This window comes from Triticum aestivum, chromosome 2B (genome assembly GCF_018294505.1).
Source record: "Triticum aestivum cultivar Chinese Spring chromosome 2B, IWGSC CS RefSeq v2.1, whole genome shotgun sequence".
Classification (NCBI taxonomy): Eukaryota; Viridiplantae; Streptophyta; class Magnoliopsida; order Poales; family Poaceae; genus Triticum; species Triticum aestivum.
Genome location: NC_057798.1, coordinates 424,017,997 through 424,040,018, shown reverse-complemented (window position 1 = coordinate 424,040,018; position 22,022 = coordinate 424,017,997). Strand labels below are relative to the sequence as shown.

Below are 22,022 nucleotides of genomic sequence, written 5' to 3'. Positions count from 1 at the left end.
CAATGCTCTAATAATGAAGATCATAACACTTTTATTGATTTACAACTCAAGAATTACAACTCAATACTTAGAAAAAAATATGACTCTATGGGAATGCCTCCGGCGGTGTACCGGGATATGCAATGAACCAAGAGTGATGTGTATGAAAGAATTATAAAGGTGGCTTTGCCACAAATACGATGTCAACTACATGACCATGCAAAAGCAATATGACAATGATGGAGCATGTCATAATAAACGGAACGGTGGAAAGTTGCATGGCAATATATCTCGGAATGGCTATGGAAATGCCATAATAGGTAGGTATGGTGGCTGTTTTGAGAAAGATATAAGGAGGTTTATGTGTGATAGAGCGTATCGTATCACGGGGTTTGGATGCACCGGCGAAGTTTGCACCAACTCTCAAGGTGAGAAAGGGCAATGCACGGTACCGAAGAGGCTAGCAATGATGGAAGGGTAAGAGCGCGTATAATCCATGGACTCACATTAGTCATAAAGAACTCATATACTTATTGCAAAAGTTTATTAGCCCTTGAAGCAAAGTACTACTACGCATGCTCCTAGGGGAAGGGTTGCTAGGAGTTAACCATTGCGCGATCCCGGCCTCCACTCATAAGGAAGGCAATCAAAAGAACACCCCATGCTTCAAATTTGTCACACAACATTTCACCATACGTGCATGCTACGGGACTTGCCAACTTTAACACAAGTATTTTTCAATTTCATAATTACCCAACTAGCATGACTCTAACATTACCACCTTTATATCTCAAAACAATTATCAAGTATCAAATTGATCATAGTGTTCAATGCACTCTATATGATAGTTTTTATTATACCCAACTTGGATGCCCATCATATTAGGACCAATTTTGTAGCCAAAGAAAATACCATGATGTTCTAAAAGACTCTCAAAATAATATAAGTGAAGCATGAGAGATCAATAATTTCTACAAAATAAAACCACCGCCATGCTCTAAAAAGATATAAGTGAAGCACTAGAGCAAAATTGTCTAGCTCAAAAGATATAAGTGAAGCACATAGAGTATTCTAATAAATTCCGAATCATGTGTGTCTCTCCCAAAAGGTGTGTACAGCAAGGATGATTGTCGTAAATTAAAAAGCAAAGACTCATATCATACAAGACGCTCCAAGCAAAACACATATCATGTGGTGAATAAAAATATAGCTCCAAGTAAAGTTACCGATGGATGAAGACGAAAGAGGGGATGCCTTCCGGGGCATCCCGAAGCTTAGGCTTTTGGTTGTCCTAGAATTTACCTTGGGGTGCCTTGGGCATCCCCATGCTTAGGCTCTTGCCACTCCTTATTCCATAGTCCATCAAATCTTTACCCAAAACTTGAAAACTTCACAACACAAAACTCAACAGAAAATCTCATGATCTCCGTTAGTGCAAGAAAGCAAACCACCACTTTAAGGTACTGTAATGAACTCATTCTTTATTTATATTGGTGTTAAACCTACTGTATTCCAACTTCTCTATGTTTCATACCCCCCCCCCGATACTAGCCATAGATTCATCAAAATAAGCAAACCACACACGAAAAACAGAATCTGTCATAAACAGAACAGTCTGTAGAAATTTGTAACTTTCAAATACTTATGGAACTCTAAAAATCCTACCAAAATAGAAAGTCCTAGTAAGTTTCTCTATTAATATACTGCAAAAAAATCAACTAAAAAGCACGTTTCTGTGATTTATTAAAATTATTCTCGTGCGTGCAAAAGTTTCTCTTTTTCAGCAAGATCAAATTAACTATCACCCAAGATGTTCCTATAGGTTCTACTTGGCACAAACACTAATTAAAACATGAAACCACATCTAAATAGAAGCTATATGAATTATTGAATACTAAAACAGGAAAAAAAAAGGTAAAGAACAAAAATAAAATTGGGTTGCCTCCCAACAAGCGCTATCGTTTAACGCCCCTAGCTAGGCATAAAAACAAGAATAGATCTAAGTATTGCCATCTTTGGTATTCAATTCTTCAATGGAACACTTATAACCCTTAGGAGTTTCCTTCCTTTTATTAAAGGTCAAACTCTTAGGCAAGAAATCAAGAAATTCATTTGTAGCAAAAGGTTCCTTAATGATAGCGAAAAAGTTGGGATGAACACTTATTGATTTGAGATCCACATTTTCCTTACTAGAAGATTCACCCTTATTTTTAGGAACATACATTAATTTGGAAATTTTGGTAGGAGGAGTTGGAGCATTTTTCACGGATGAAAAGACAAACCCTAAGTTGGTGATAATATCCTCAAGTTTACCGATTCTTGTGGAATCTTGATCTATTCTTTCGTTAACTATAGGTTCCTTTTCTTTAAGAAAATCAGAGTAAATCCAACCTTAGATCCATATTGGGTAATTTGATGGTGGATATTTTTATCCAAATTCTCAATTAACTCAACAGTGGCAACTTTATTTTCAATAATTTGAAGCCTTTGCATCACATGTTCCAAAGTTAAAGTAGTTCCATTAACCAAAAGAGGTAGTGGCCCAAACAAATCTAACATAGCATTATAAGCATCAAAAGTATGGCTACCCAAGAAATTCCCTCCGGTAATGGTATCAAGGATATATCTATTCCAAGGAGTAACGCCTATATAAAAATTGCAAAGAAGAACGGAAGTAGATTGCTTCCTAGTAGATCTATTTTGAGCATTGCAAATTCTATGCGAAGCATCTTTTAGATTTTCTCCCTCCCCTTGTTTAAAATTAAGAACTTCATGATCGGGAGTACTAACGATGATAGGAGGACTAGCCATGACGACGAAATAAACGATCTAACACACGAGCACACAAGAGGCAAGCGAAAAAGAGGCGAGCGGGAAAGAGAGGGCGAATAAAATGGCAAGGGTGAAGTGGGGGAGAGGAAAACGAGAGGCAAATGGCAAATAATGTAATGCAAGGGAGAAGAGTTTGTGATGGGTACTTGGTATGTCTTGACTTGTGCGAAGACCTCCCCGGCAAAGGCGCCAGAAATCCTTCTTGCTACCTCTTGAGCATTGCGTTGGTTTTTCCTTGAAGAGGGAAGGGTGATGCAGCAAAGTAGCGTAAGTATTTCCCTTGGTTTTTGAGAACCAAGGTATCAATCCAGTAGGAGGCTACACGCAAGTCCCTCGTACCTACACAAACAAATAAGAACCTCGCAACCAACACGATAAAGGGGTTGTCAATCCCTTCACGACCACTTGCAAAAGTGAGATTTGATAGAGATAATAATAAGATAAATATTTTTGGTATTTTTATGATATAGATTGAAAAGTAAAGATTGCAAAATAAAGTAGATCGGAAACTTATATGATGGAAAATAGACCCGGGGGCCATAGGTTTCACTAGTGGCTTCTCTCAAGATAGCATAAGTATTATGTGGGTGAACAAATTACTGTCGAGCAATTGATAGAAAAGTGCATAGTTATGAGAATATCTAGGCATGATCATGTATATAGGCATCACGTCTGCGACAAGTAGATTGAAACGATTATGCATCTACTACTATTACTCCACACATCGACCGCTATCCAGCATGCATCTAGAGTATTAAGTTCATAAGAACAGAATAACACATTAGGCAAGATGACATGATGTAGAGGGATAAACTCAAGCAATATGATATAAACCCCATCTTTTTATCCTCGATGGCAACAATACAATACGTGCCTTGTTGCCCCTGCTTTCACTGGGAAAGGACACTGCAAGATTGAACCCAAAGCTAAGCACTTCTCCCATTGCAAAAAGATCAATATAGTAGGCCAAACCAAACTGATAATTCAAAGAGACTTGCAAATATAACCAATCATACATAAAAGAATTTACAGGAGATTCAAATATTTCTCATAGATAAACTTGATCATAAACCCACAATTCATCGGATCTCGACAAACACACCGCAAAAAGAGTTACATCAAATAGATCTTCAAGAAGATCGAGGGGAACTTTGTATTGAGATTCAAAGAGAGAGAACAAGCCATCTACCTAATAACTATGGACCTGAAGGTCTGTGGTAAACTACTCACAACTCATCGGAGAGGCCATGGTGTTGATGTAGAAGCCCTCCGTGATCGATTCCCCCTCCGGCGGAGCACCGAAAAAGGCTCCAAGATGGGATCTCATGGGTACAGAAGGTTGCGGCGGTGGAAATAGGGTTTCGTGGTGCTCCTGAATGTTTTCAGGGTATGCAAGTATATATAGGCGAAGGAAGTCAGTCAGGGGAGCCACGACGGTGGGGGGCACGCCCACCCCCCTAGGGCGCGCCCTGGACCCTCGTGGCTGCCTCGTTTACTTCTTGGCGTCCACTCCAAGTCTCCTGGATTGCGTTTGTTCCAAAAATAACTCTCCCGAATGTTTCATTCCGTTTGGTCTCCGTTTGATATTCCTTTTCTGCGAAACACTGAAATAGGCAAAAAAACAGCAATTTGGGTTGGGCCTCCGGTTAATAGGTTAGTCACAAAAATGATATAAAAGTGTATAGTAAATCCCATAAACATCCAAAATAGGTAATATAATAGCATGGAACAATAAAAAATTATAAATACGTTGGAGACGTATCACTCCTCCTCGGCATTGCGCTCCAGCTGCTCGAGGTACTCGACCTCGCGGTGCTCCTCGGCCAGCCTTCGCTGGCGCCATTGCTCGAGGTAGGCGCGCTCCTGTGCCTTCGTCGCCCCCATCCAGATCGCCGGCGCGCTGACCCACTCGGGCACCACTCCAGTCTAGGAGTAGCGCTCGATGGGGGTCGGCTCTAGCTCGGCCTTGGCTGGAGATGGTGGGGCCAGTGGTGGCACTACGCAGTCGCCGGCTGCGGACATTGCCATGGACTCCGCCATGCATGCCTCATACACCTCCTCCTCCTCCTTCCTGTGTCGTTCCTCCTCCTCACTCTCCCGGAGGACAGCTGCAAGGGCCGCCTAGTAAGCGGCCTCTGTCGCCTGGTCCTCGTCTTGAACGACAAGAGGCGGCGGCGGGGAGCCATGCGAGACATCGCAGACGCCGCACCGCCTGGCCTCCTTGTGCTCGAAGGTGAACCAACGCGCCTCATAGGGCGAGTCGATATCATAGGCGGAGTCGTGGCGCGGCTCCGGCACCGCACCTCCTTCACGTGCGCCCTCGCGGACCGCGGCGCCGCCAGCACTAGGATCCTCTCGAGATCCAAGTGTGAGTCATGTGGCAGAGTGACGTCGGGATAGGGGAGAGGGACGTGGTTCTCCCAGTGCCACTTCACCTTGTGCACTGGGATGTTCACGAGCTGCCTCGATCGGTAGGAAGACGCCGGTGGAGGCGGGGGGGGGGGGGGGCGGGGAAGAGAGGTGGTGGGGGTCCTTGCCCTTGCCTTTACCGGAGAAGAAACCCATCCTTGTGGTGGCTAGGGTTGCCACCGACGGGGGTGCAGAGGGTGGCGAGATGGCGATGGGGTGCTTCTGGAAGCAGATGAGGAAGCCCCCTCCCCCCGCATGCTCGGATTAAAAAAGGCCGACCGCCGTCGCTGACGCATGGGCCCGAGGTGGGCGGTCGTCATAAATTAAGCTGACCGTGGTAGTTGGATGGCCGCCAGGTGGGGACGTGGCGGACATCGAGAAGGCGCGCGAGGCAGACGCGACGCTTTGCGTCCGCGCCGACGCATTTCTGCCATGAATTTGGGCTGCAAATGGGTCGGCACGGGCGCAAAGCGGACGTGTTTTGTGAATGGATCAGCGCGTTGGGCCTTCACTTTTGTCCGCGCCGACCCAAACAAACGGCGGTGGACGAAATGGGTACCTGCGTTCGAGTTGCTCTAAGGCGACCGGAGACGAGGCGGACCGCCACCGGCGGCGAGAGGCAGATGAGCCTTTTCTTTTTGGAGAAAGATAATATTATTGATGGATTTGGAAATAGTATCTGCTTAATTGAAATCCAAAACAAGCATAATAGTGTTTCGTTTCATTTGCTCAATCTCTACTCCTGATGGACGACTTGATGAATAGTCTGCGCGGTTTAATTTCGCTGGGTTTTTTTCGTCATCCTCCAACCTTCGGTTTTTTCGTCATCCTCCCACCTCCGTTAACTGGCAACCCTCCCGCGAAAAAAAACTGTGCCAAAAAAATCTGCCTCCCGATCCCATCTCGATCTCCAAGCTCCAGTGCGCCGCCACCTCCTGCCGACCGCCGCCCTCCCCGGCACCGCACGCCGCCACGAATGTCGCGGCCGTTGGCGGCTCCCCCCGCCCCTGCTACTCTTCTCCGCTCCCGCCGCCTAGCCCCGCTGCCTCGTCTCCACCGGCGGGATTCGCCGCTACCGGCCACCACCGCTCACCCCAAGCCCTCACCGTGTCGCCGGCGCGGCTTCGGTGACTCCTCCCCTGCTCATACCTCGCCCCCACACATAGCTCAGCCCACTGGATGGAGCTCCTCCGCCCGGTGGCCATGACCATGGGGTGCTCAAGCTCCTCCTCCGATCTCTTCGCCGCCGCCCTCGCAGTCGCATCAATTTCCCTGGATCCCTATGCTTCCTCCCTTCGCCGCTGCCGATCTCGTCGCTACGTCAACGGCAAACATTTGACGCCGCCGAAGCGGATCGCTTTGCAAACGCCGAGGTCATCTTATAGGCCGGAAATGCCGAGGACACCGTTGCCGCCATCGCCACCATCGCGGAAACCCAGGGCAGGGCGGGCAGCGAGGAGCGGCGCAAGGAGGCCGTGCCCTGCCCTCCTCTGTGTGCTGGTGGTGGCGATGCAACGCGTCATCGACCGTGAGATTGGCAAGCCCGAGTACCGTGCGCCTGCATCGACACGGCCGCCGACGGCGACTGCGGGAGGACCAAGTGCGGCGTCCAGTACTCTACGGAGGATTAGGTCGCCACCTGCCCCATCTTCATCCCGCCGTGGTGGCCAGACGTGCTTCAGCTGCCCCCGCCTGAGTTGAGGGCCGTCAGGCCGCCTCCCAGCCATTCGACACTTTGCCTGACTCGACTTGCCGGGACACTTTGTCTTGCCCTGCTGCTTTAGTCGTCACTGGAGGACGCTCGCTCACCCATGGTAGATCAGCTAGCTATAGGAGATGACATCTTTCTACTTTTCTTATTCTTCCTGAACACGCATATGAATGTTTTTGCATTGAGACGGCAGGTCTTTCGGATCAAGTGTTCCCTGCTCTGGCTTCGCCTTTTAATCTGACTGAATATCTCCTTACGCTCTCCAAGATTGTTCCTGCTATGGAGTTTTTTTATTGGATCTATTTATCTCAGGGCTTTGACGCCCCGGCTTCGTTTAGACAATTTTTAGAGCCAGCATTTACTCAAGGGAATACTCTGTATATTGTTCAATCTCAGTGTAGGTCCCATTTTTCGGAAACAGTTTCATTCAATGCCGGGTCGAAACCCCTTAAACTCAGTAAGTAGGTTTCTTCCTTTGTTGAAATCTCATTTCATTGACGATATATTGCGCTGCGTGTTGGTTAAGATGAAGCAAGGAGAAAATCATTGACGATGTATTGCCCTGCATGTTTCAGTCAGTTTGTTGGACAACTATACACATATTTGTTTCTCAAGCCCACTGATTTCAGCCTCTCCGTCTTCTTCAAGCCCGGTGACTAATTAATTGGTTTATCGAACATACTATCTGAGAAACAAATTACTATTGTATATGTAGTGCTACCTTAATTAAATCCTGGCAACTAAGCTCATGTTGTGCTTAAGATTAAATTGGATATATTGGAAATGCAGGTGAGAAGTTCAGGGATATTTTGGGAGTGCCTATTATGTGGCTCCGGAGGTCCTGAAGCAGAGATATGGAGTCGATGATGTCATATGGAGTGCTGGAGTTATACTCTACATTCTGCTCTCTGGCGTTCCTCGTTTCTGGGCAGCAGGGCATGTGCGTTTTGTGGCTGGTTATGTCGATCAATTTTGGGGCTAGGTTATGTCGATCAGTTTTGTGGCTAGGTAGGTCTCGGCCTCCCTCCTTTCGTCCAAGGCTAGGAGTTCCTCTCCCTAATCCGGCCTGATCTGGCGGAGAGAGTGCTAGTCCTTGCCACTTTGATGGTCGTTGTGGCCAGATCCGGCCGGGGGAGCCGCCGTAGAGCCTACACGTCGGTGGTGCAGCAGCATCCCGACTGAAGATGGGTGCCCGAGATCGTCCCGCTTCCCCACACTTGATCCTTCTCGGTTGCTGATGGTGGTGTGATGTGACATAGGACGGGAGGAGGCTCCACGGCCGCGGCGGGCTAGCTCTCAGACGGGCAGCAGTGGCACGCCGTCCTCGTGCTCGCCAAAGCCAAGGTAGGCCTCCCGCGGATCTCATCCTCCACTTCTCCAAAGAGATGTTCATATAAAAGCATGTATGCAGTCTAATCTTATTAATGGAACTTATTGTGCCAGGGCTGTGGCTGGGAGAAATGTTTAGGAGATGGGAAAGAAAGGAAGGAACTGGGTCAACAAGGCGTTCACCACAAGCCACAAGGTGAAGCCCACAAATTAAGTAATACTACTGCTTTAAACTCTCAAACATTTTGTCCTGCCCTGAAGCAAAAGTTTCAACTTTATTTGTGTTGAAAGAAATCTACATGGTAGCTTTTGGATATGTCAATTTCACATTTTCTTGATCAGTTTTCTAAAGGACCAGACACCCTTTTATAGAATATCCATCTACCAATTCGTGTGTACCACCTCCTGTGTCATTAAAGGATACTTGTGTGATTTACTAGCTGTTTAGGTACCTCCTACAGTCCTATGTACTCGTGTGATTTACTTGCCGTTTTATATAAGCATGATGCTCCTATGTTTGATATTTAGCCCTTTTGTGTCATATGTGAAGGAAGTAATTTAAATGATTCCACCCATTGTAATTGCATACCAGGTCTCAGTTTCATCGCATCAACCGTGAGGGGTAGTATGCAAGGATCAACCAATGTGGATAACAAAATCTGGGTGCGAGCTTCCGGGAAATCTAATTGGGTCTATGCAAACAAGCAGATGTGGAAGATAATCCCTGTACATGTATGACTATACGAACTCTTCTTCCCTCCAGGCAATAGAGTTTAGCTTCAGTAAGCAAGTGCTAAGATAACTTGCATTCATAAGTCTGCTGCTGATCAAGCCAAGTGTCTGTATTTAGTGTTCAGGTCGATTTGGCAAATCTTTGACAGTAGCTGTGGGTCTTATACTGATGGCAATCAATGTGTCTTTTCCGACAAACCAAGGGTCGATTCCAACATATGTTTTGTCCATCTTTGAAGCCCATTGGCTACTCATTGATCTGCTTCACTACTCCACAAGGTACGATATTATTATACCCCTATTGCGTCCTACTGTGCACACGCAATTGTGGTGATCAGAATGGAATTCTATTCGTGATTCATGATCTCCATGTCGAAGGAACCGAATGGAAACAATAGCATGACAAAACAAATGAATTTCTACCTATGTTTCTGCACATTGGCCAGCCCCTTGTCTAGCTTGTTGATTTTTATTAGTTTCAGTTTCTCACTAGGTTCTCTCGAGCGATGGGTATACTGGATGTTCAAGGACACAGAAGGCTTCATGAACCACGCTCTTGCTGAACTTTTTTTTTGCATCATAACAGTGATTCCCATGATCTTTCTATGGTAAAACCTTCAGTCTTGTTAATCCCATTATCTTGAGTTATGATGGTATATGATTTTTTTTTCCATTGGAGCAACTATGATGTTTCCATTCAAGTTACTGATTGCTGGAATGCAATTATTTGAAGGCATAATGATCTGGTCATAACTAGCCAAAGCTCTGCAATATTAGTGTGTAATCATATCCTCTTTCTCTCTGCTTGTGGGTAGTGCCTTATTGATGGACGGTGTTGGGGCGTTCAGGGCAGAATGACCTGAGCGGTAGATCGTACGGTGAACAGCGTCGACGGCAGCGCTAGAGTGCGGCGAGGCTGGTTGAGGTATTCTCTATGCTTCTTTTAATGGACACATGTAATTTTATTTGAGATCTTATCATGGTTGCTGCTAATTAATAATCTTAGCGATGTAATGTAATTCGCATAATATGATATAATCATTTAGGAGTAGACTTTGCTGGACTATTGTAAGTCGTCAGAAACACTATGTTCTATCCAAAAGGTCATCCACAACATCTGTGCATTGCGTAGAGCTGCTTACTACAATTTTCTAGAATGCACTTCTTGAATTATTCTGGAAGATGATAGTATTTCACCTCAGTACCTTGCTGCTCACTCCAGCGTGAAGACGTGTTCGCTAAATGGTGAGATATGCATTGTGAAAGGGTAAGGCAATGCATCACGTTGATCTTTGCTTGAACTTGTGGGCCTTCAATAGCGTTTTAGTTCATATAAAAGAAAATCCTGTATATTCTTAAACATAAAGAGATTATTATGGTTCAGATTATCAAGGATATCAGTAATTCTATATGCGCTAAATAGGACTCCCATTTTAAAGAAAAATAAGACTCTTTTTATAAACACGGTTTGACCATGGTGCTAATATATGTTTTTTTGGGAGGTGTTATTTAGATACATTAAAACTGCGCATCTTTCCCGCCCTCTCAGTCTATTAGCGTTCGGGGCCATTGGATCTTCAGATTTAAGCATTTTCTGCCGTTCGATTGCTCTTAATCACTTGTCCACCCGCTCCATTCGCTGCGAACGAGCAATTTCCGCGCTGGGCCGCTGCTCCGGTGGCATTTTTGAGCACCTGTGGTAAACTTGGGCCTACTGGGCTTCTATCACCCTCCCCGTGAAGCCAGAAAAAGGCCTATAGGTGTCCCCTCTGGCTCGTGCAAAAAGAATCACCCCTCAAAAAGAAACTTCTGACTTGGAAGGGAGACAAGGGACCCACGCTCACCCAGGCCTACGCTCGGCGAGAAAAAAATTCAACCAGGCGTACGTTCTCGCTCGCCAGCGCGCCTCTGTAGCTGATGCGGCAGGGAGATGTGAACGGGTGCTGCGGCTGTTAAGTTACGCGTCGGGCGATTCAAGCAATCCGCTAGCATTGAAGCAGGCAGTAAAGCGTCAGTTCCTGGATGTCAGTAATGGCAGCTGAGGTGGCCCCTTCACGGCGACTAATGGAGGTACGTTACTCTTTGCTCCCTACACCTTCATCCATGCCTCAAGCTCTACCCGTTCCCCTTCTTATCCCGGCAGGTTGCGAGGCTTCATGATCTATACGTACATGCAAAACTAGGTGCGGAGCAGCCGCTGCCACTATCTCCACCTCCACCATACCTCCTCCATCCACCTTCCATCTTGCCACTCCGCCGTCCGCGCCACACGAATGATAGCAGTGGCGGCGATGAGCTCGAGGTTCCTGTCTGCCCTCCGTCCACACCCTCACAAGAACGCAGACCGGGGGCAACACACAGATATTTTCTCTGCGCGCGGTGCCATGGCTGCACTCTCCGTTCAAGCGTCGTGGCCTTTCCCTCGGGAGTGCCACCACAAGGAACATGCAGTGTTGTTGCTGCCATCGCTTGGATTGATCTGTTGTATCAGGTATCTAATTCCACTACATGTTCAGGTGCAAGCTGGCACTCCTTCTCCCCTAATTCTTCATGTTTTTTTTTTGATTTAATACACGTTGATCTGGTGTATAAGGCGAAACAAGCTATCCTCATTTCCGTGTAAAAATGTTGAGTGTAAATTTACATGATCGGATGGTGCAGCTATAGAGGATAATGTACCTGACAATATTATGTTCTTCCAGTGATATGTGCGTCTGTGGTACAGTCCTATAGATGAACTATGCCGCCTTTTCTTCTAAAGAAAGTGGTCACGGGCAACAAAGCTTGGAGATGGAAAAATGGGACGTTCAGGACAATTCTGTTAATAACAATTAATCAGTGAGAATTCATCCACAAGTCAGAGGACGAGTTATGCCCAGTCTATAAGTAGCTGCTGTATCAATCTGATGTTCTTAACTGCGATCAAGGTAGGCTCTAATTTAAAATAAAGTTATTTTCAATTTTCATATATCTTATTTCTGTTTATTCAAAAACAGTTATCTAGGTTTTGTGAAACTGTATTGTGTTTCTTCTTTGCCTTCAAAGTATTGGGTGTTTAGTTTGTGGAGGTCTTCACTCTAGAAGAATATCTGCTGCAGAATAAGAATCAAGGAACTCACTTTGACAACAGTCAATTCAGTCCTGCAGGATCTACTTTTATGAGGGTTTTTTTCTTGAAGCTCACAGGGATGTTACAGTACAGTTTTCTAGCCTAACAAATTACTGTGCATCAAGATTATGCACAACTATAATTTTGAAATTCTTAGTTTTTTACTCTGTAAATTGACTTGGTACGGTTGTCCCGAGTTACTATCTATATGGTTTTGGATGATATTATTTTTTGCTTATTGTCTACTCGTTCATTTCTTATGGTGCCTTATTTTCCTTGAAGTAATCACCAATAGGCTTTTTTTTTTTGCGGGTACATCTTGGTTCCTTGTCATTTATCTTAACTTTGATTGAACTGGAAATGCTTGGATGTGGACAAGGTTTTAACTAGCTGAAAACAGTTAGCATATGCTCCACGAACAAGATCATTCTTGCGGTTGTTCCTCAATAGTAGCCAACACCAACTAATTACGAGCTTACATGCTTATGCACGGCTTATTATCTTGGTTACCTAGGCTCAGTATGTTGTACGTTATGCTAGAGTTGTTGATGTCTGGCTTATGAACTAGAAGTTGTATGACTCATTTCACCAAGTCTGCACATATTGCTATCCGTTTATATGGCATGTCATACTAGGGTATCACAACTTAATTTTGATATGCAAAGAACCAAAAATTGATGCATGATATGTTAGATATCCTCAATAAATAGGGTATTACTACTTCACCAATACTAATGTTGTTCTTCCAGTTTGATGGATTACTTAGTATGGCCCAGCACTGCAATATATTTCCATTATTTGTACCATATAAATTTTAAAATATATCTTGTAGCACTTTATTTATGTAAAATTCTACAATTCCATAGTAACAATTGCCGGGCGCGGCAACGCGCGCCATTAAAGATCTAGTATATGTTTAGATTCATGCACTATGTGTATCACGCCTCTCTTCCTTTTCTAAAATATTGGCAGAGGTTCTATCTCATACACTAAATCTTTTATCGAGCCTATCATGGCTGCACCTCAAGGTTTGATAACTAATGTCGATTCAGAAGGTGGATTTGGCTCATTGAAGATACAGATAAGCAATTTCTGAGCTCATAGGTTCCAAGCTTTTCAGTTTTATGCAAAATTATGGAGCAGAAAAACAAGCTGGAAGCTTACTCGAGGATGCAGGCCAGCGGCAACCCCAGAGCCGAAGGCGACAAGGTTGCGCCAGATATCAAAGAGAGGTAGCGCTCTCGGGCCTGCTAGGAGCTCCGGGCTTGGTGGGTGTGGACCATGACATTACCGAGGAGTATTCTTTATTGGTAAGTAGTAATATTTTTGTAATAATTTTATGATATCTAATTAGTATGTATTCAAATTTCAGAGATCAGGTCGCATAAACCTATGGTTTTATATCAGTCAGAAGAATTTTTCTTAGGGAAATGAATCAGAATTTTCTTTCTTTCTTTTGACACCTCAATTCCAGGAGTTTACCTCATAAATTGTAGTGAAACATACTAGGGGTTGTAGAGTTTTGTGCAAGCTTTTGTGATGTTGCTTAATGGCCCATTTAGATCTCAGAGCGCCCCCATGGATATATAGAATCCCTAGATATATTTGTTGCTTTCTTCTTATGGACATGCGACACAAAATAGGGGTGTAAAACTGATCCTTCATTTCCTAAATTATTGCATATTTGCCATGTAGTTGTTATACACTTGCACACAGCAGGACATGTGTTGGATGATTCATTTTTTTTTCAAAAGGAGATCTTTTAAGCTGTTGTGTTCTTTCAAACTGTGGATAACATTTTGATCTAAGTGATCTGGTTCTTTCAATTGGTGCATAGCATGTTCGTTTGAAGTTCAAGCTAGCAGAGTACGAAGCTATGAGGTATTTCAAATTCTCACTAAAATATCATGGTTAGTCATTCCAATTTTAGGATGTCAAAGCGTGATGCTCTGTTGCTTTTACTAATATAATTCATATATAATTATTTTCTGTAATGTGCAAAACATTTTTCAGGACTATCTTGTATTGTTTGCTTACCATTTTTGTGACAACAGATTTCAGCACCACTTGTAATAATTTTTTAGGTGATTTTGTGGACAATTACACGCCCATATTTTTTGAATTAATGACACGAGTGAGTTGATACATTTGGTATCTGATCTGGTTCTTTTGGGTATAAGTCTTGCTCTGAATAGTAAATAGATTGCACAGCAAATTGGCTACTCTTGTTCTGGGATACACAATGCAATTTACTGATGTTGTTCAAATTCAAAAAATAATTGATCAACGCCCAGTAGGGTCGCATATAATAAAGTATATATGAAAGTATCTTATGGTTACTCTTGTTTGTATCATTTCTCTCTATGTATACATCACCGAGTTAAATTGCAACTGAAATGAATTTCAATTATTTTCCAATTGTTGCAGGCTATCTTTTTTACACATACAAAATTTATATGCATTATATTTGTAGGCTCAGTCAGAAATCCAATTGTTGCAGGCTATCTTTTTTATACATACATAATTTATATATGCATTATATTTGTAGGCGCAATCAGAAAAAGTACATAACTTGTGAAATTCACAACTTGTGAAATTCGATATGAATTGTATTAATAGGTGCTGTTCAGAAAATAATTAGAAGTTGGATCTCTCCTTTTGTGCTATTATTGCTGAAATCAAGAGGCTCATTACAAGGAATTGTCATGTTTTGTGTACCTTGTAATAGTGACACGCAATGGCCGATGTTGAGTGATATTGATCCTGTGTGATGTTGAGTGATATTGATCCTATTTAATAATGGCTGGTATATGTTCTTTGGTGACAGACGATTTTCTGGTTTAGGAGAGACCAAGACTGTCGAGAACGAAAGAAGCCGATCTGGCCCCCTGGGACCTGCGGGCGTTGCGGGTGGCGGCGGCCACAGCTTGAGAGGGCGTCTCCCCCTTGTCGACGGGGTTTGGTGCCGGTGCTCGGTGCGCCATCTTGGCCATGCTGGGCGGCGAGTCAGCGGCGGGCTTCAATCCGATCTGAAGTTGGCGGCTTCACTATGCTTGTCCTCCTCTGCTAGCTGGTCTGCGGGCTTCCTCCGGACGTCGTGCTCGGCTGGTTGGCGGAGCAATGGGGATGAGAGCTCTGGGTCGGGGGAAACCCTTGATCGGCGGTGCCGGTCACGATGTTGGCGACGCTCGCGGCGCCGTTCTCCCTCCGGTTGGCGACATTGAGACCCTCTCCTCGCCTTCCACCCCATGGTCCCGGGCGAAAGCCTAAAATCTTTTGATTGGGCGACGACAGCGCGTCAGCGTTGTTTTATTCTTGAAGACGCTGCCTTGGGAGTCCAGGATGGCCGGGGGCTCTGTCACATCCCTAGCTTCTGGTGCTGCCTAGTGTTTGCATCATGTTTAAATTTCTGAAACTTGAACTGAGGAAATTTGGAAGCCTCAAAAACTTAAATAAAAGAAGGGCAAAAACCCTAAAATCTCATTCATTGTTTCAAAATGCTCTTCTTAAATGTTTGATAATTTTTGGCAAGGGTTCTGGTCCCAACCAAAATATTGAACATTTTTAGGGACTTAATCTTAGGACTTTGAATTTAAATCATTAGCTATTTGAATTTGAATTATATTTATATAATTAGAATATAATTTCAAATACCCCTGAAATATTTTATGAGCTTTTGGAAAAGTCCATCTAGCAAAACAAAAATATTCAGAGGAGTTTTTGGCATTGTTTGAATTATTTTTAAATTCAAAACAGTGGCAAAACAAATTAAAAAAAAAAGAAAACAGAACAGAAATATAAAACAGAGCACTTACCTGGCGCTCACCTCGCAGCCACCTGGTGGCCAACAGGACCGGCCCAGCGCGGCCCAGCCCACCTCCTCCTGTCGTCTTCCCCGCGCCAGTAGGCAGCACGCGTGGCCGACGGGCGCCGACGTTGCCTCGGCCATCTCCTGCTTCCCCGGCCACCTCCTGCTTCCACCGCGACGCCACGGCCCTTCTAGCATCGCCACGCAGCCCCTGGCTCCCTCTCTCACTCTCCTCGCTCCTTCCCCCCTCCTCTGTTTCTCGCACGCAGCCATCGAGCGGAGCTCGTCGCCGCCGTCCACTACCACCACGGCCACCGGGCCTCCCTCGCTTCCCCGACTAGCCCACAAGCTCCGCCACTCCGTCCTCGACCCACCTCACCGAGCCACGCCCCTCCAGAAGCCCCCGAACGACCCCACCGGGCTCGTCTTCTACCTCGGACCCGCCGGCCATCACCGTCAAATTCGTCGGCTCCGGACCGTCCCCGACCTCGCCGAGCGTTCCGTCGTCACCGTCGTGAGCCCCTCTTCCTTTCCCCTCACCTCTCTCTCTCTCGCGCGTGCCCTGTAGCCGCTGCCCCGCGAGCGCCTGAAGCCGTCGTCCGCCATGGCCGGCGAGCTCCGTGCCCCCGAGCACCTCTGCCTCGCGTAGTAGCTCCGACGTGCTCCTACTGCCCCGTAGCTACCGCCTGTGCTCTCCGTTCGCTCGAACGCGAGCTGCAGCCCCACGCCCGCGCTTTCCCGAACTCCGGCCGCCGCGGAAGCGGACACCGCCATCGATTTAGGTTGTCTCCGGCGACCCCTCTAGCACCAGCCGACGCGGACGAGGCCCAGGGTTCCAACGGTGCCATCCGTGCCTCGAACCGTGGCCCGTGCTGCGTTTCCGGATCGCGCCGCCGTCTCGGGCCTCGCTGGCGTCATGTCGCCGGTGGGTTTGACCCACTTTGACCACGGCGGGACCCCCCCTGTGTCCATGACATGTGGGGCCGGCCTTTGACTGAATTAGTGTAGGATTTTAATTAGTGCTAATTGCCCTGTTAGTTTAGGTGTTAGATTAGTTAACACTAATTAATTTAGTTAATCAATTAAGCCACTGACATGTGGGCCCAGCCCTGCTGACATTTTCGCTAGCATTAGTTTAACCTTAATCAACCCAGTTAACCAACTGAGTCACTGACCAGTGGGCCCCACTGGTCAGGTTTGACCCGGACCAGCCCCTGTTGACCTGCTGACGTCATGATGATGTCAGGCTGACGCAGTAATGTTTTCTGGATTTATTTTTATTCAGAAAATTCCAAAAAATTGTATAAACTTCTAAAATTCATAGAAAATCAACCGTAACTCCAAATGAGATAAATTATATATGAAAAATGATCAGAAAAATCCAATCTATCCATCTGTACTATTTTCATGCATGTTAGAACAACTTATAGGTGCTGTTTAGCACAAATCATATTAATGGCATTTAAATATCCACATATGGAGTTTGAGTTTGAATCTTGGATTCAAACCAACTTCATTTAATCTGGTTTAGTTGCATCAGCACAAATCACATCATATTGCCATGTCACATTCATGCATCATATTGTCGCATTGCATTAATTGTGTTCTTCCTTGTTTGCCGGTAATTGTCCCCTCTCGATAGACGTGTACCGGCGATGTGATCGATGACACCGATAAAGAGCTATATTATCTTCAGAAGTGCCAGGCAAGCAAAACCCCCTTGTTCATTCCGATAAAATCCCACTCTCTCGCTCCTGCTCTCTTTTACTGCATTAGGACAACAACGATTCATCTGTTACTTGTTGCGGTAGCTGAACCCCTTTATCCTTTGCATGACCTGTCATTGCCACAGTAAATAGATGAAACCCACTAGCATGAGTAGGAGTTGTTTGAGCCCTGTTGTGCCTACTCATTCATGCTTGTTTGTCATGCCTGCTACTGCTTAGAGTTGAGTCAGGTCCGATTCATCGGGGATGAATCAGAGGTGTGTGAACATGTCCTACTGTGTGTGAGCTAAGTGTGTGAACACGTTTTGGTAAAGGTAGCGGTGAGAGGCCATGTAGGAGTACATGGTGGGTTGTCTCAATGAAGCCGTCCTTAGGAATTGAGTTCTGTGTTTGTGATCCATGATTCAGCTACTACCATGCATTGGGCCCTGAAATATGACCCCGCTCGACTTCTTATTCACCCTAGTCCTCTGTCCAGGAGTTGCAAGTAGTTTCTGGTGTTTGTAGCTTACTGGAGGCCGTGGACAGCGCTGACCGTAGGGGTGGGCTGTGATGCGGTAGGTACGTGGCACGGTGTACCGGATACCCGTTAGGTATCTCGGGAACCCTGCACACATCGTTTGGGGCTGTGAGCGAAACTCCGGCCGGATCTCCTCATGGATGGAACCCGAATAGGCGATAAACCTGGACTAGAGACTTGAGTGTTTAGGTAGGTCGTGGTCTACACCCACGTCGGCTTTCGCTTGAAGTCTGCCGAGCACATGTCGTGTGCAGACGCTAAGTGGTGGAAACATGTATGAAGAAGTACACCCCTGCAGGGTTAACATCATCTATTCGAATAGCCGTGTCCGCGGTAAAGGACTTCTGGGTTGCTTATGTCAGTTCATAGACAAGTGAAAGTGGATACCCTAAAATACGCAAGATAAGCGTGAGTGCTATGGATGGCGTTCTCGTAGGGAGACGGGAGCGGATCCATAGTGGTGTATTGATATGGTGAATATGTGGACTCGTGTGCGCCACCTCAAAAGAGTTACTTGCAGTCGTAGTTCAGGATAGCCACCGAGTCAAAGCTGGCTTGCTGCAGTTAAACCCCACCATCCCCTTTGTTGATAATGATGCATATGTAGATAGTTCTGATGTAAGTCTTGCTGGGTACATTTGTACTCACGTTTGCCTATTTTATGTTTTTGCAGAGAGACGTCAGTCTCGCTAGTAGTTCCGCGTGGTCTTCGACGTTTAGCTTGTTACCTCAGCTACAATCTTGTGCCTCGGCAGGATTTGGTAGATAGTCAGGCTTCTCAGCCTTTTTCATTTATAGATGTCTGTACTCAGACATGATAGCTTCCGCTTGTGTTTTGACTTGTATGCTCTGAATGTTGGGTCATGAGACCTATGCTTGTAATATTCCGCTCCTCGGAGCCTAATGAACAAATACTTGAGTCGTAGAGTCATGTTGTGATGCCATGTTATACTTGCACATATCGAGCATATTGTGTGTATGTTATTGAAATGCTTGGTATGTGTGGGATCTGACTATCTAGTTGTTTATCCTTAGTAGCCCCTCTTACCGGGAAATGTCTCCTAGTGTTTCCACCGAGCCAGGGTAGCTTGCTACAGCTCCGGAACACTTAGGCTGGCCGGCATGTGTCCTTCTTCGTTCCTGTGTCTGTCCCTTCGGGGAAATGTCACGCGATGGATACCGGAGTCCTGTTAGCCCGCTACAGCCCGGTTCATCGGAGTCCTGCTAGCCCAGTGCTACAGCCTGGATTCACTCGCTGATGACCGACACGTTCGATGTTGGGTCATGGATGCCTGTCCCTGTAAGTTTGTGCCACTTTGGGTTTACGACTAGCCATGTCAGCCCGGGCTCCTTATCATATGGATGCTAGCGACACTGTCATATACGTGTGCCAAAAGGCGCAAACGGTCCCGGGCAAGGGTAAGGCGACACCCGTGGGAATACCGTGCGTGAGGCCGCAAAATGATATGAGGTGTTACATGCTAGATCGATGTGGCATTGAGTCGGGGTCCTGACAGCGTTGGTATCAGAGCTTGACTGCCTGTAGGATTACCAAGCCAAACTGGTCGAAGTTGAGTCTAGAAATTCTTTAGTTATATAAGGGAATTGATTGTGGGATGGAACGTAAGGCTCTTTTTACTCCTTTACCTCATGCCCTTCTGATCTGAGTTATCTTATCTTTTCTACGGGGTTAAGGAACTAGGCTTTCTTTTCTTTCTATCAGGATCACGTGTTACTAATCTGTAGACTTATAAGATTGTTGGATTTAAGCTTCAGTTCAGTTCCTACTATCTTCTGTATGTTAACTGTTGATCTCGAAACCTTGATATTGTGCTTCTGAGTGGCTATGCCACCATTTTTGTAGCATGTCTCAAATCTTTTTGAGCATTTATAGCCGTTATGCTGTCCGAGTCATCCCAGGTTTCTAAACAGTCTGATGCATTTGCAAATCCTTTCTTTCCGTTTCCGATGTCCTTTATGGTCAGAATAAGCACACTAACTGGAGCGTTGAGGTAATTTATTGCCTCGACATATATGTTGGAATTATAATTATGACCCTAAGTGCTTAGAGGATCATCTAGTGGTCTAGCCATGATCTGTATTTCCAGTGTGATGATTCTGGCCGTCATTATCGAAAGCATCCCGTGATACCATTTAGTTAGTAGGCATTCTATTCCTGGGTTCTTGAACCAGAGATTCACTCTACTTACTTCATGTTGATAGTGTTTGCTAGTTCCTTTAGGATATTAGTAACTTTGTGATAGTCCTCGAGGTCCGTGGTATTTCTTTCTTCCAAATACTATGAACCGCTTATGGCAGATGTTTATTGGATCAAAAGATCACAATTAGAGTACTCTTGAGGAGATCTCCATTCATAAATCGTGACTCTGCCAGTCCTATCTCTCTGCATGGGTTATCTGGAAGAAATGTTGATCTCACTCGACATACTAATCTATGCATCCACAACTCAGAAAATTATATGTTCCTTTGAGTTGTTCTCTTTAGTTGCATTCTGACCCTCGTCTATCAATTGATAGTCAAGAGTATGCGTGCATTCGTTTATCGATGCCTATTACTCTTGTGGTCCGTCAAGCCATTCTGTCCTGAATGACTTGGAGAAACAAACTCCAGTACCTCATCCATATCTAGGATTGGGTCAAAGCAGTTGTATTCCGCAGATCAAATGCCAATCCAGCTTCTGGTTCTGTTCTACCTTGGAGTATTACCCCCTTTATGTCAGAATTGTCATGAGAACTGCACCAACTCTCATGAATTTTGACATAGTGATACTTCTCACCATCATTAGTCATTCCCGGTCTTCGTGTTGATGCAACCGGAATACCGACAAGTGAATCATGGTGTGTGAAATCAATACTGTTAGCAACTCCGTTGCTTGGTAGTTAAATGGACAACAACCTCATTCTTAGCGTGCTGATTTTTGAATCATCCTTCTAAGACTGATCGTGCTACCTAGTCCTTATTTCGGTGCACCCTTCGATTGATGAGTTAGGATCTTGTCAAGTCCTCACTCATTTGATCATATCGTCTTGCCCTCAAAAGCGAGATTGTTCTCGAGCTTAGTAACATACCGGTGGTTCGTGATTTTCCGAATATCTTCTCGGAAGTATTACCAGGTTGTCCCTTGACTGTTATGTTGAGCTCGTGATCAAGTTGGTTTCCAATAAACCACTCCTTCTCCAAGAATCTGTGTTGGATATTCCTGAGCTAGTTGGTTGAACTAGATAACAACTTGGAGAGTTGGAAGATAAAAGCTTGTCTGACTTAGTTCATGTTAAGGGATATCTTGTGTGTGTGTGTATGTGTTGAAGGTAGATGATATCTTCCTTGAGTGAACCTCGTGGTAAATTATTGGATCTGTTGTCTTGCCAAAACTTTGATTTGAGTATGGGTTATCCTCAAATCAAATCAGAACCAACAATGTTCGTAATGTTGTCTTACTCGTGGTTGATCCCTCGAGCATACACCATTACATCTTTGGGTCTGACCAATACTATCACCTTGTTCACATAGTTATGGAATTCCATCTCCATGGGAATCTGGATGAATTGTTGTTGAGCCCATCGACAACATCCTTGTCTTCTCCATAATTTTGCTGAACATTAAGCTAGTGTTGGAAACTTTTGAAAGCATTTGTTCATGCTAGCTCATGAAGCATATTTCGGATGTAAGAAGTGACTTCCTCTAGTTCATGTGCATTTGATGCAAGTTGCCGCCGTGGATTCGAGAAAGTCAATGTTGTTTCCTTTGGAATCATCCCAAATCAGTCATGCATACGTGCGAAGTATTCTGTGGTTCGGAGACTTGCAACCTCCATTCTATATGTGTCCCTAGCACACCAAGCCACT

The 22,022-nt window shown here is 45.1% G+C and overlaps 1 long non-coding RNA gene across 24 annotated transcripts; it reads left to right on the top strand.

Annotated features, from left to right (window-relative positions):
* Positions 1-6,071: 6,071 nt before the first annotated feature.
* On the top strand, positions 6,072-15,588 carry LOC123045275 (uncharacterized). Of its 24 annotated transcripts, none has more exons than XR_006421242.1 (8): positions 6,072-7,388; positions 7,507-7,583; positions 7,721-8,275; positions 8,375-8,456; positions 8,853-8,992; positions 9,111-9,271; positions 9,475-9,600; positions 9,808-15,588. It is a non-coding gene; the product is annotated as an uncharacterized lncRNA (long non-coding RNA). The 24 variants fall into 24 exon arrangements; XR_006421248.1 differs by having other exon boundaries at positions 6,072-7,583; positions 7,721-7,939; positions 8,191-8,275; XR_006421245.1 differs by having other exon boundaries at positions 6,072-8,275; positions 9,808-13,411; positions 13,939-13,982; positions 14,929-15,588.
* The last annotated feature ends 6,434 nt before the right edge of the window (positions 15,589-22,022 follow it).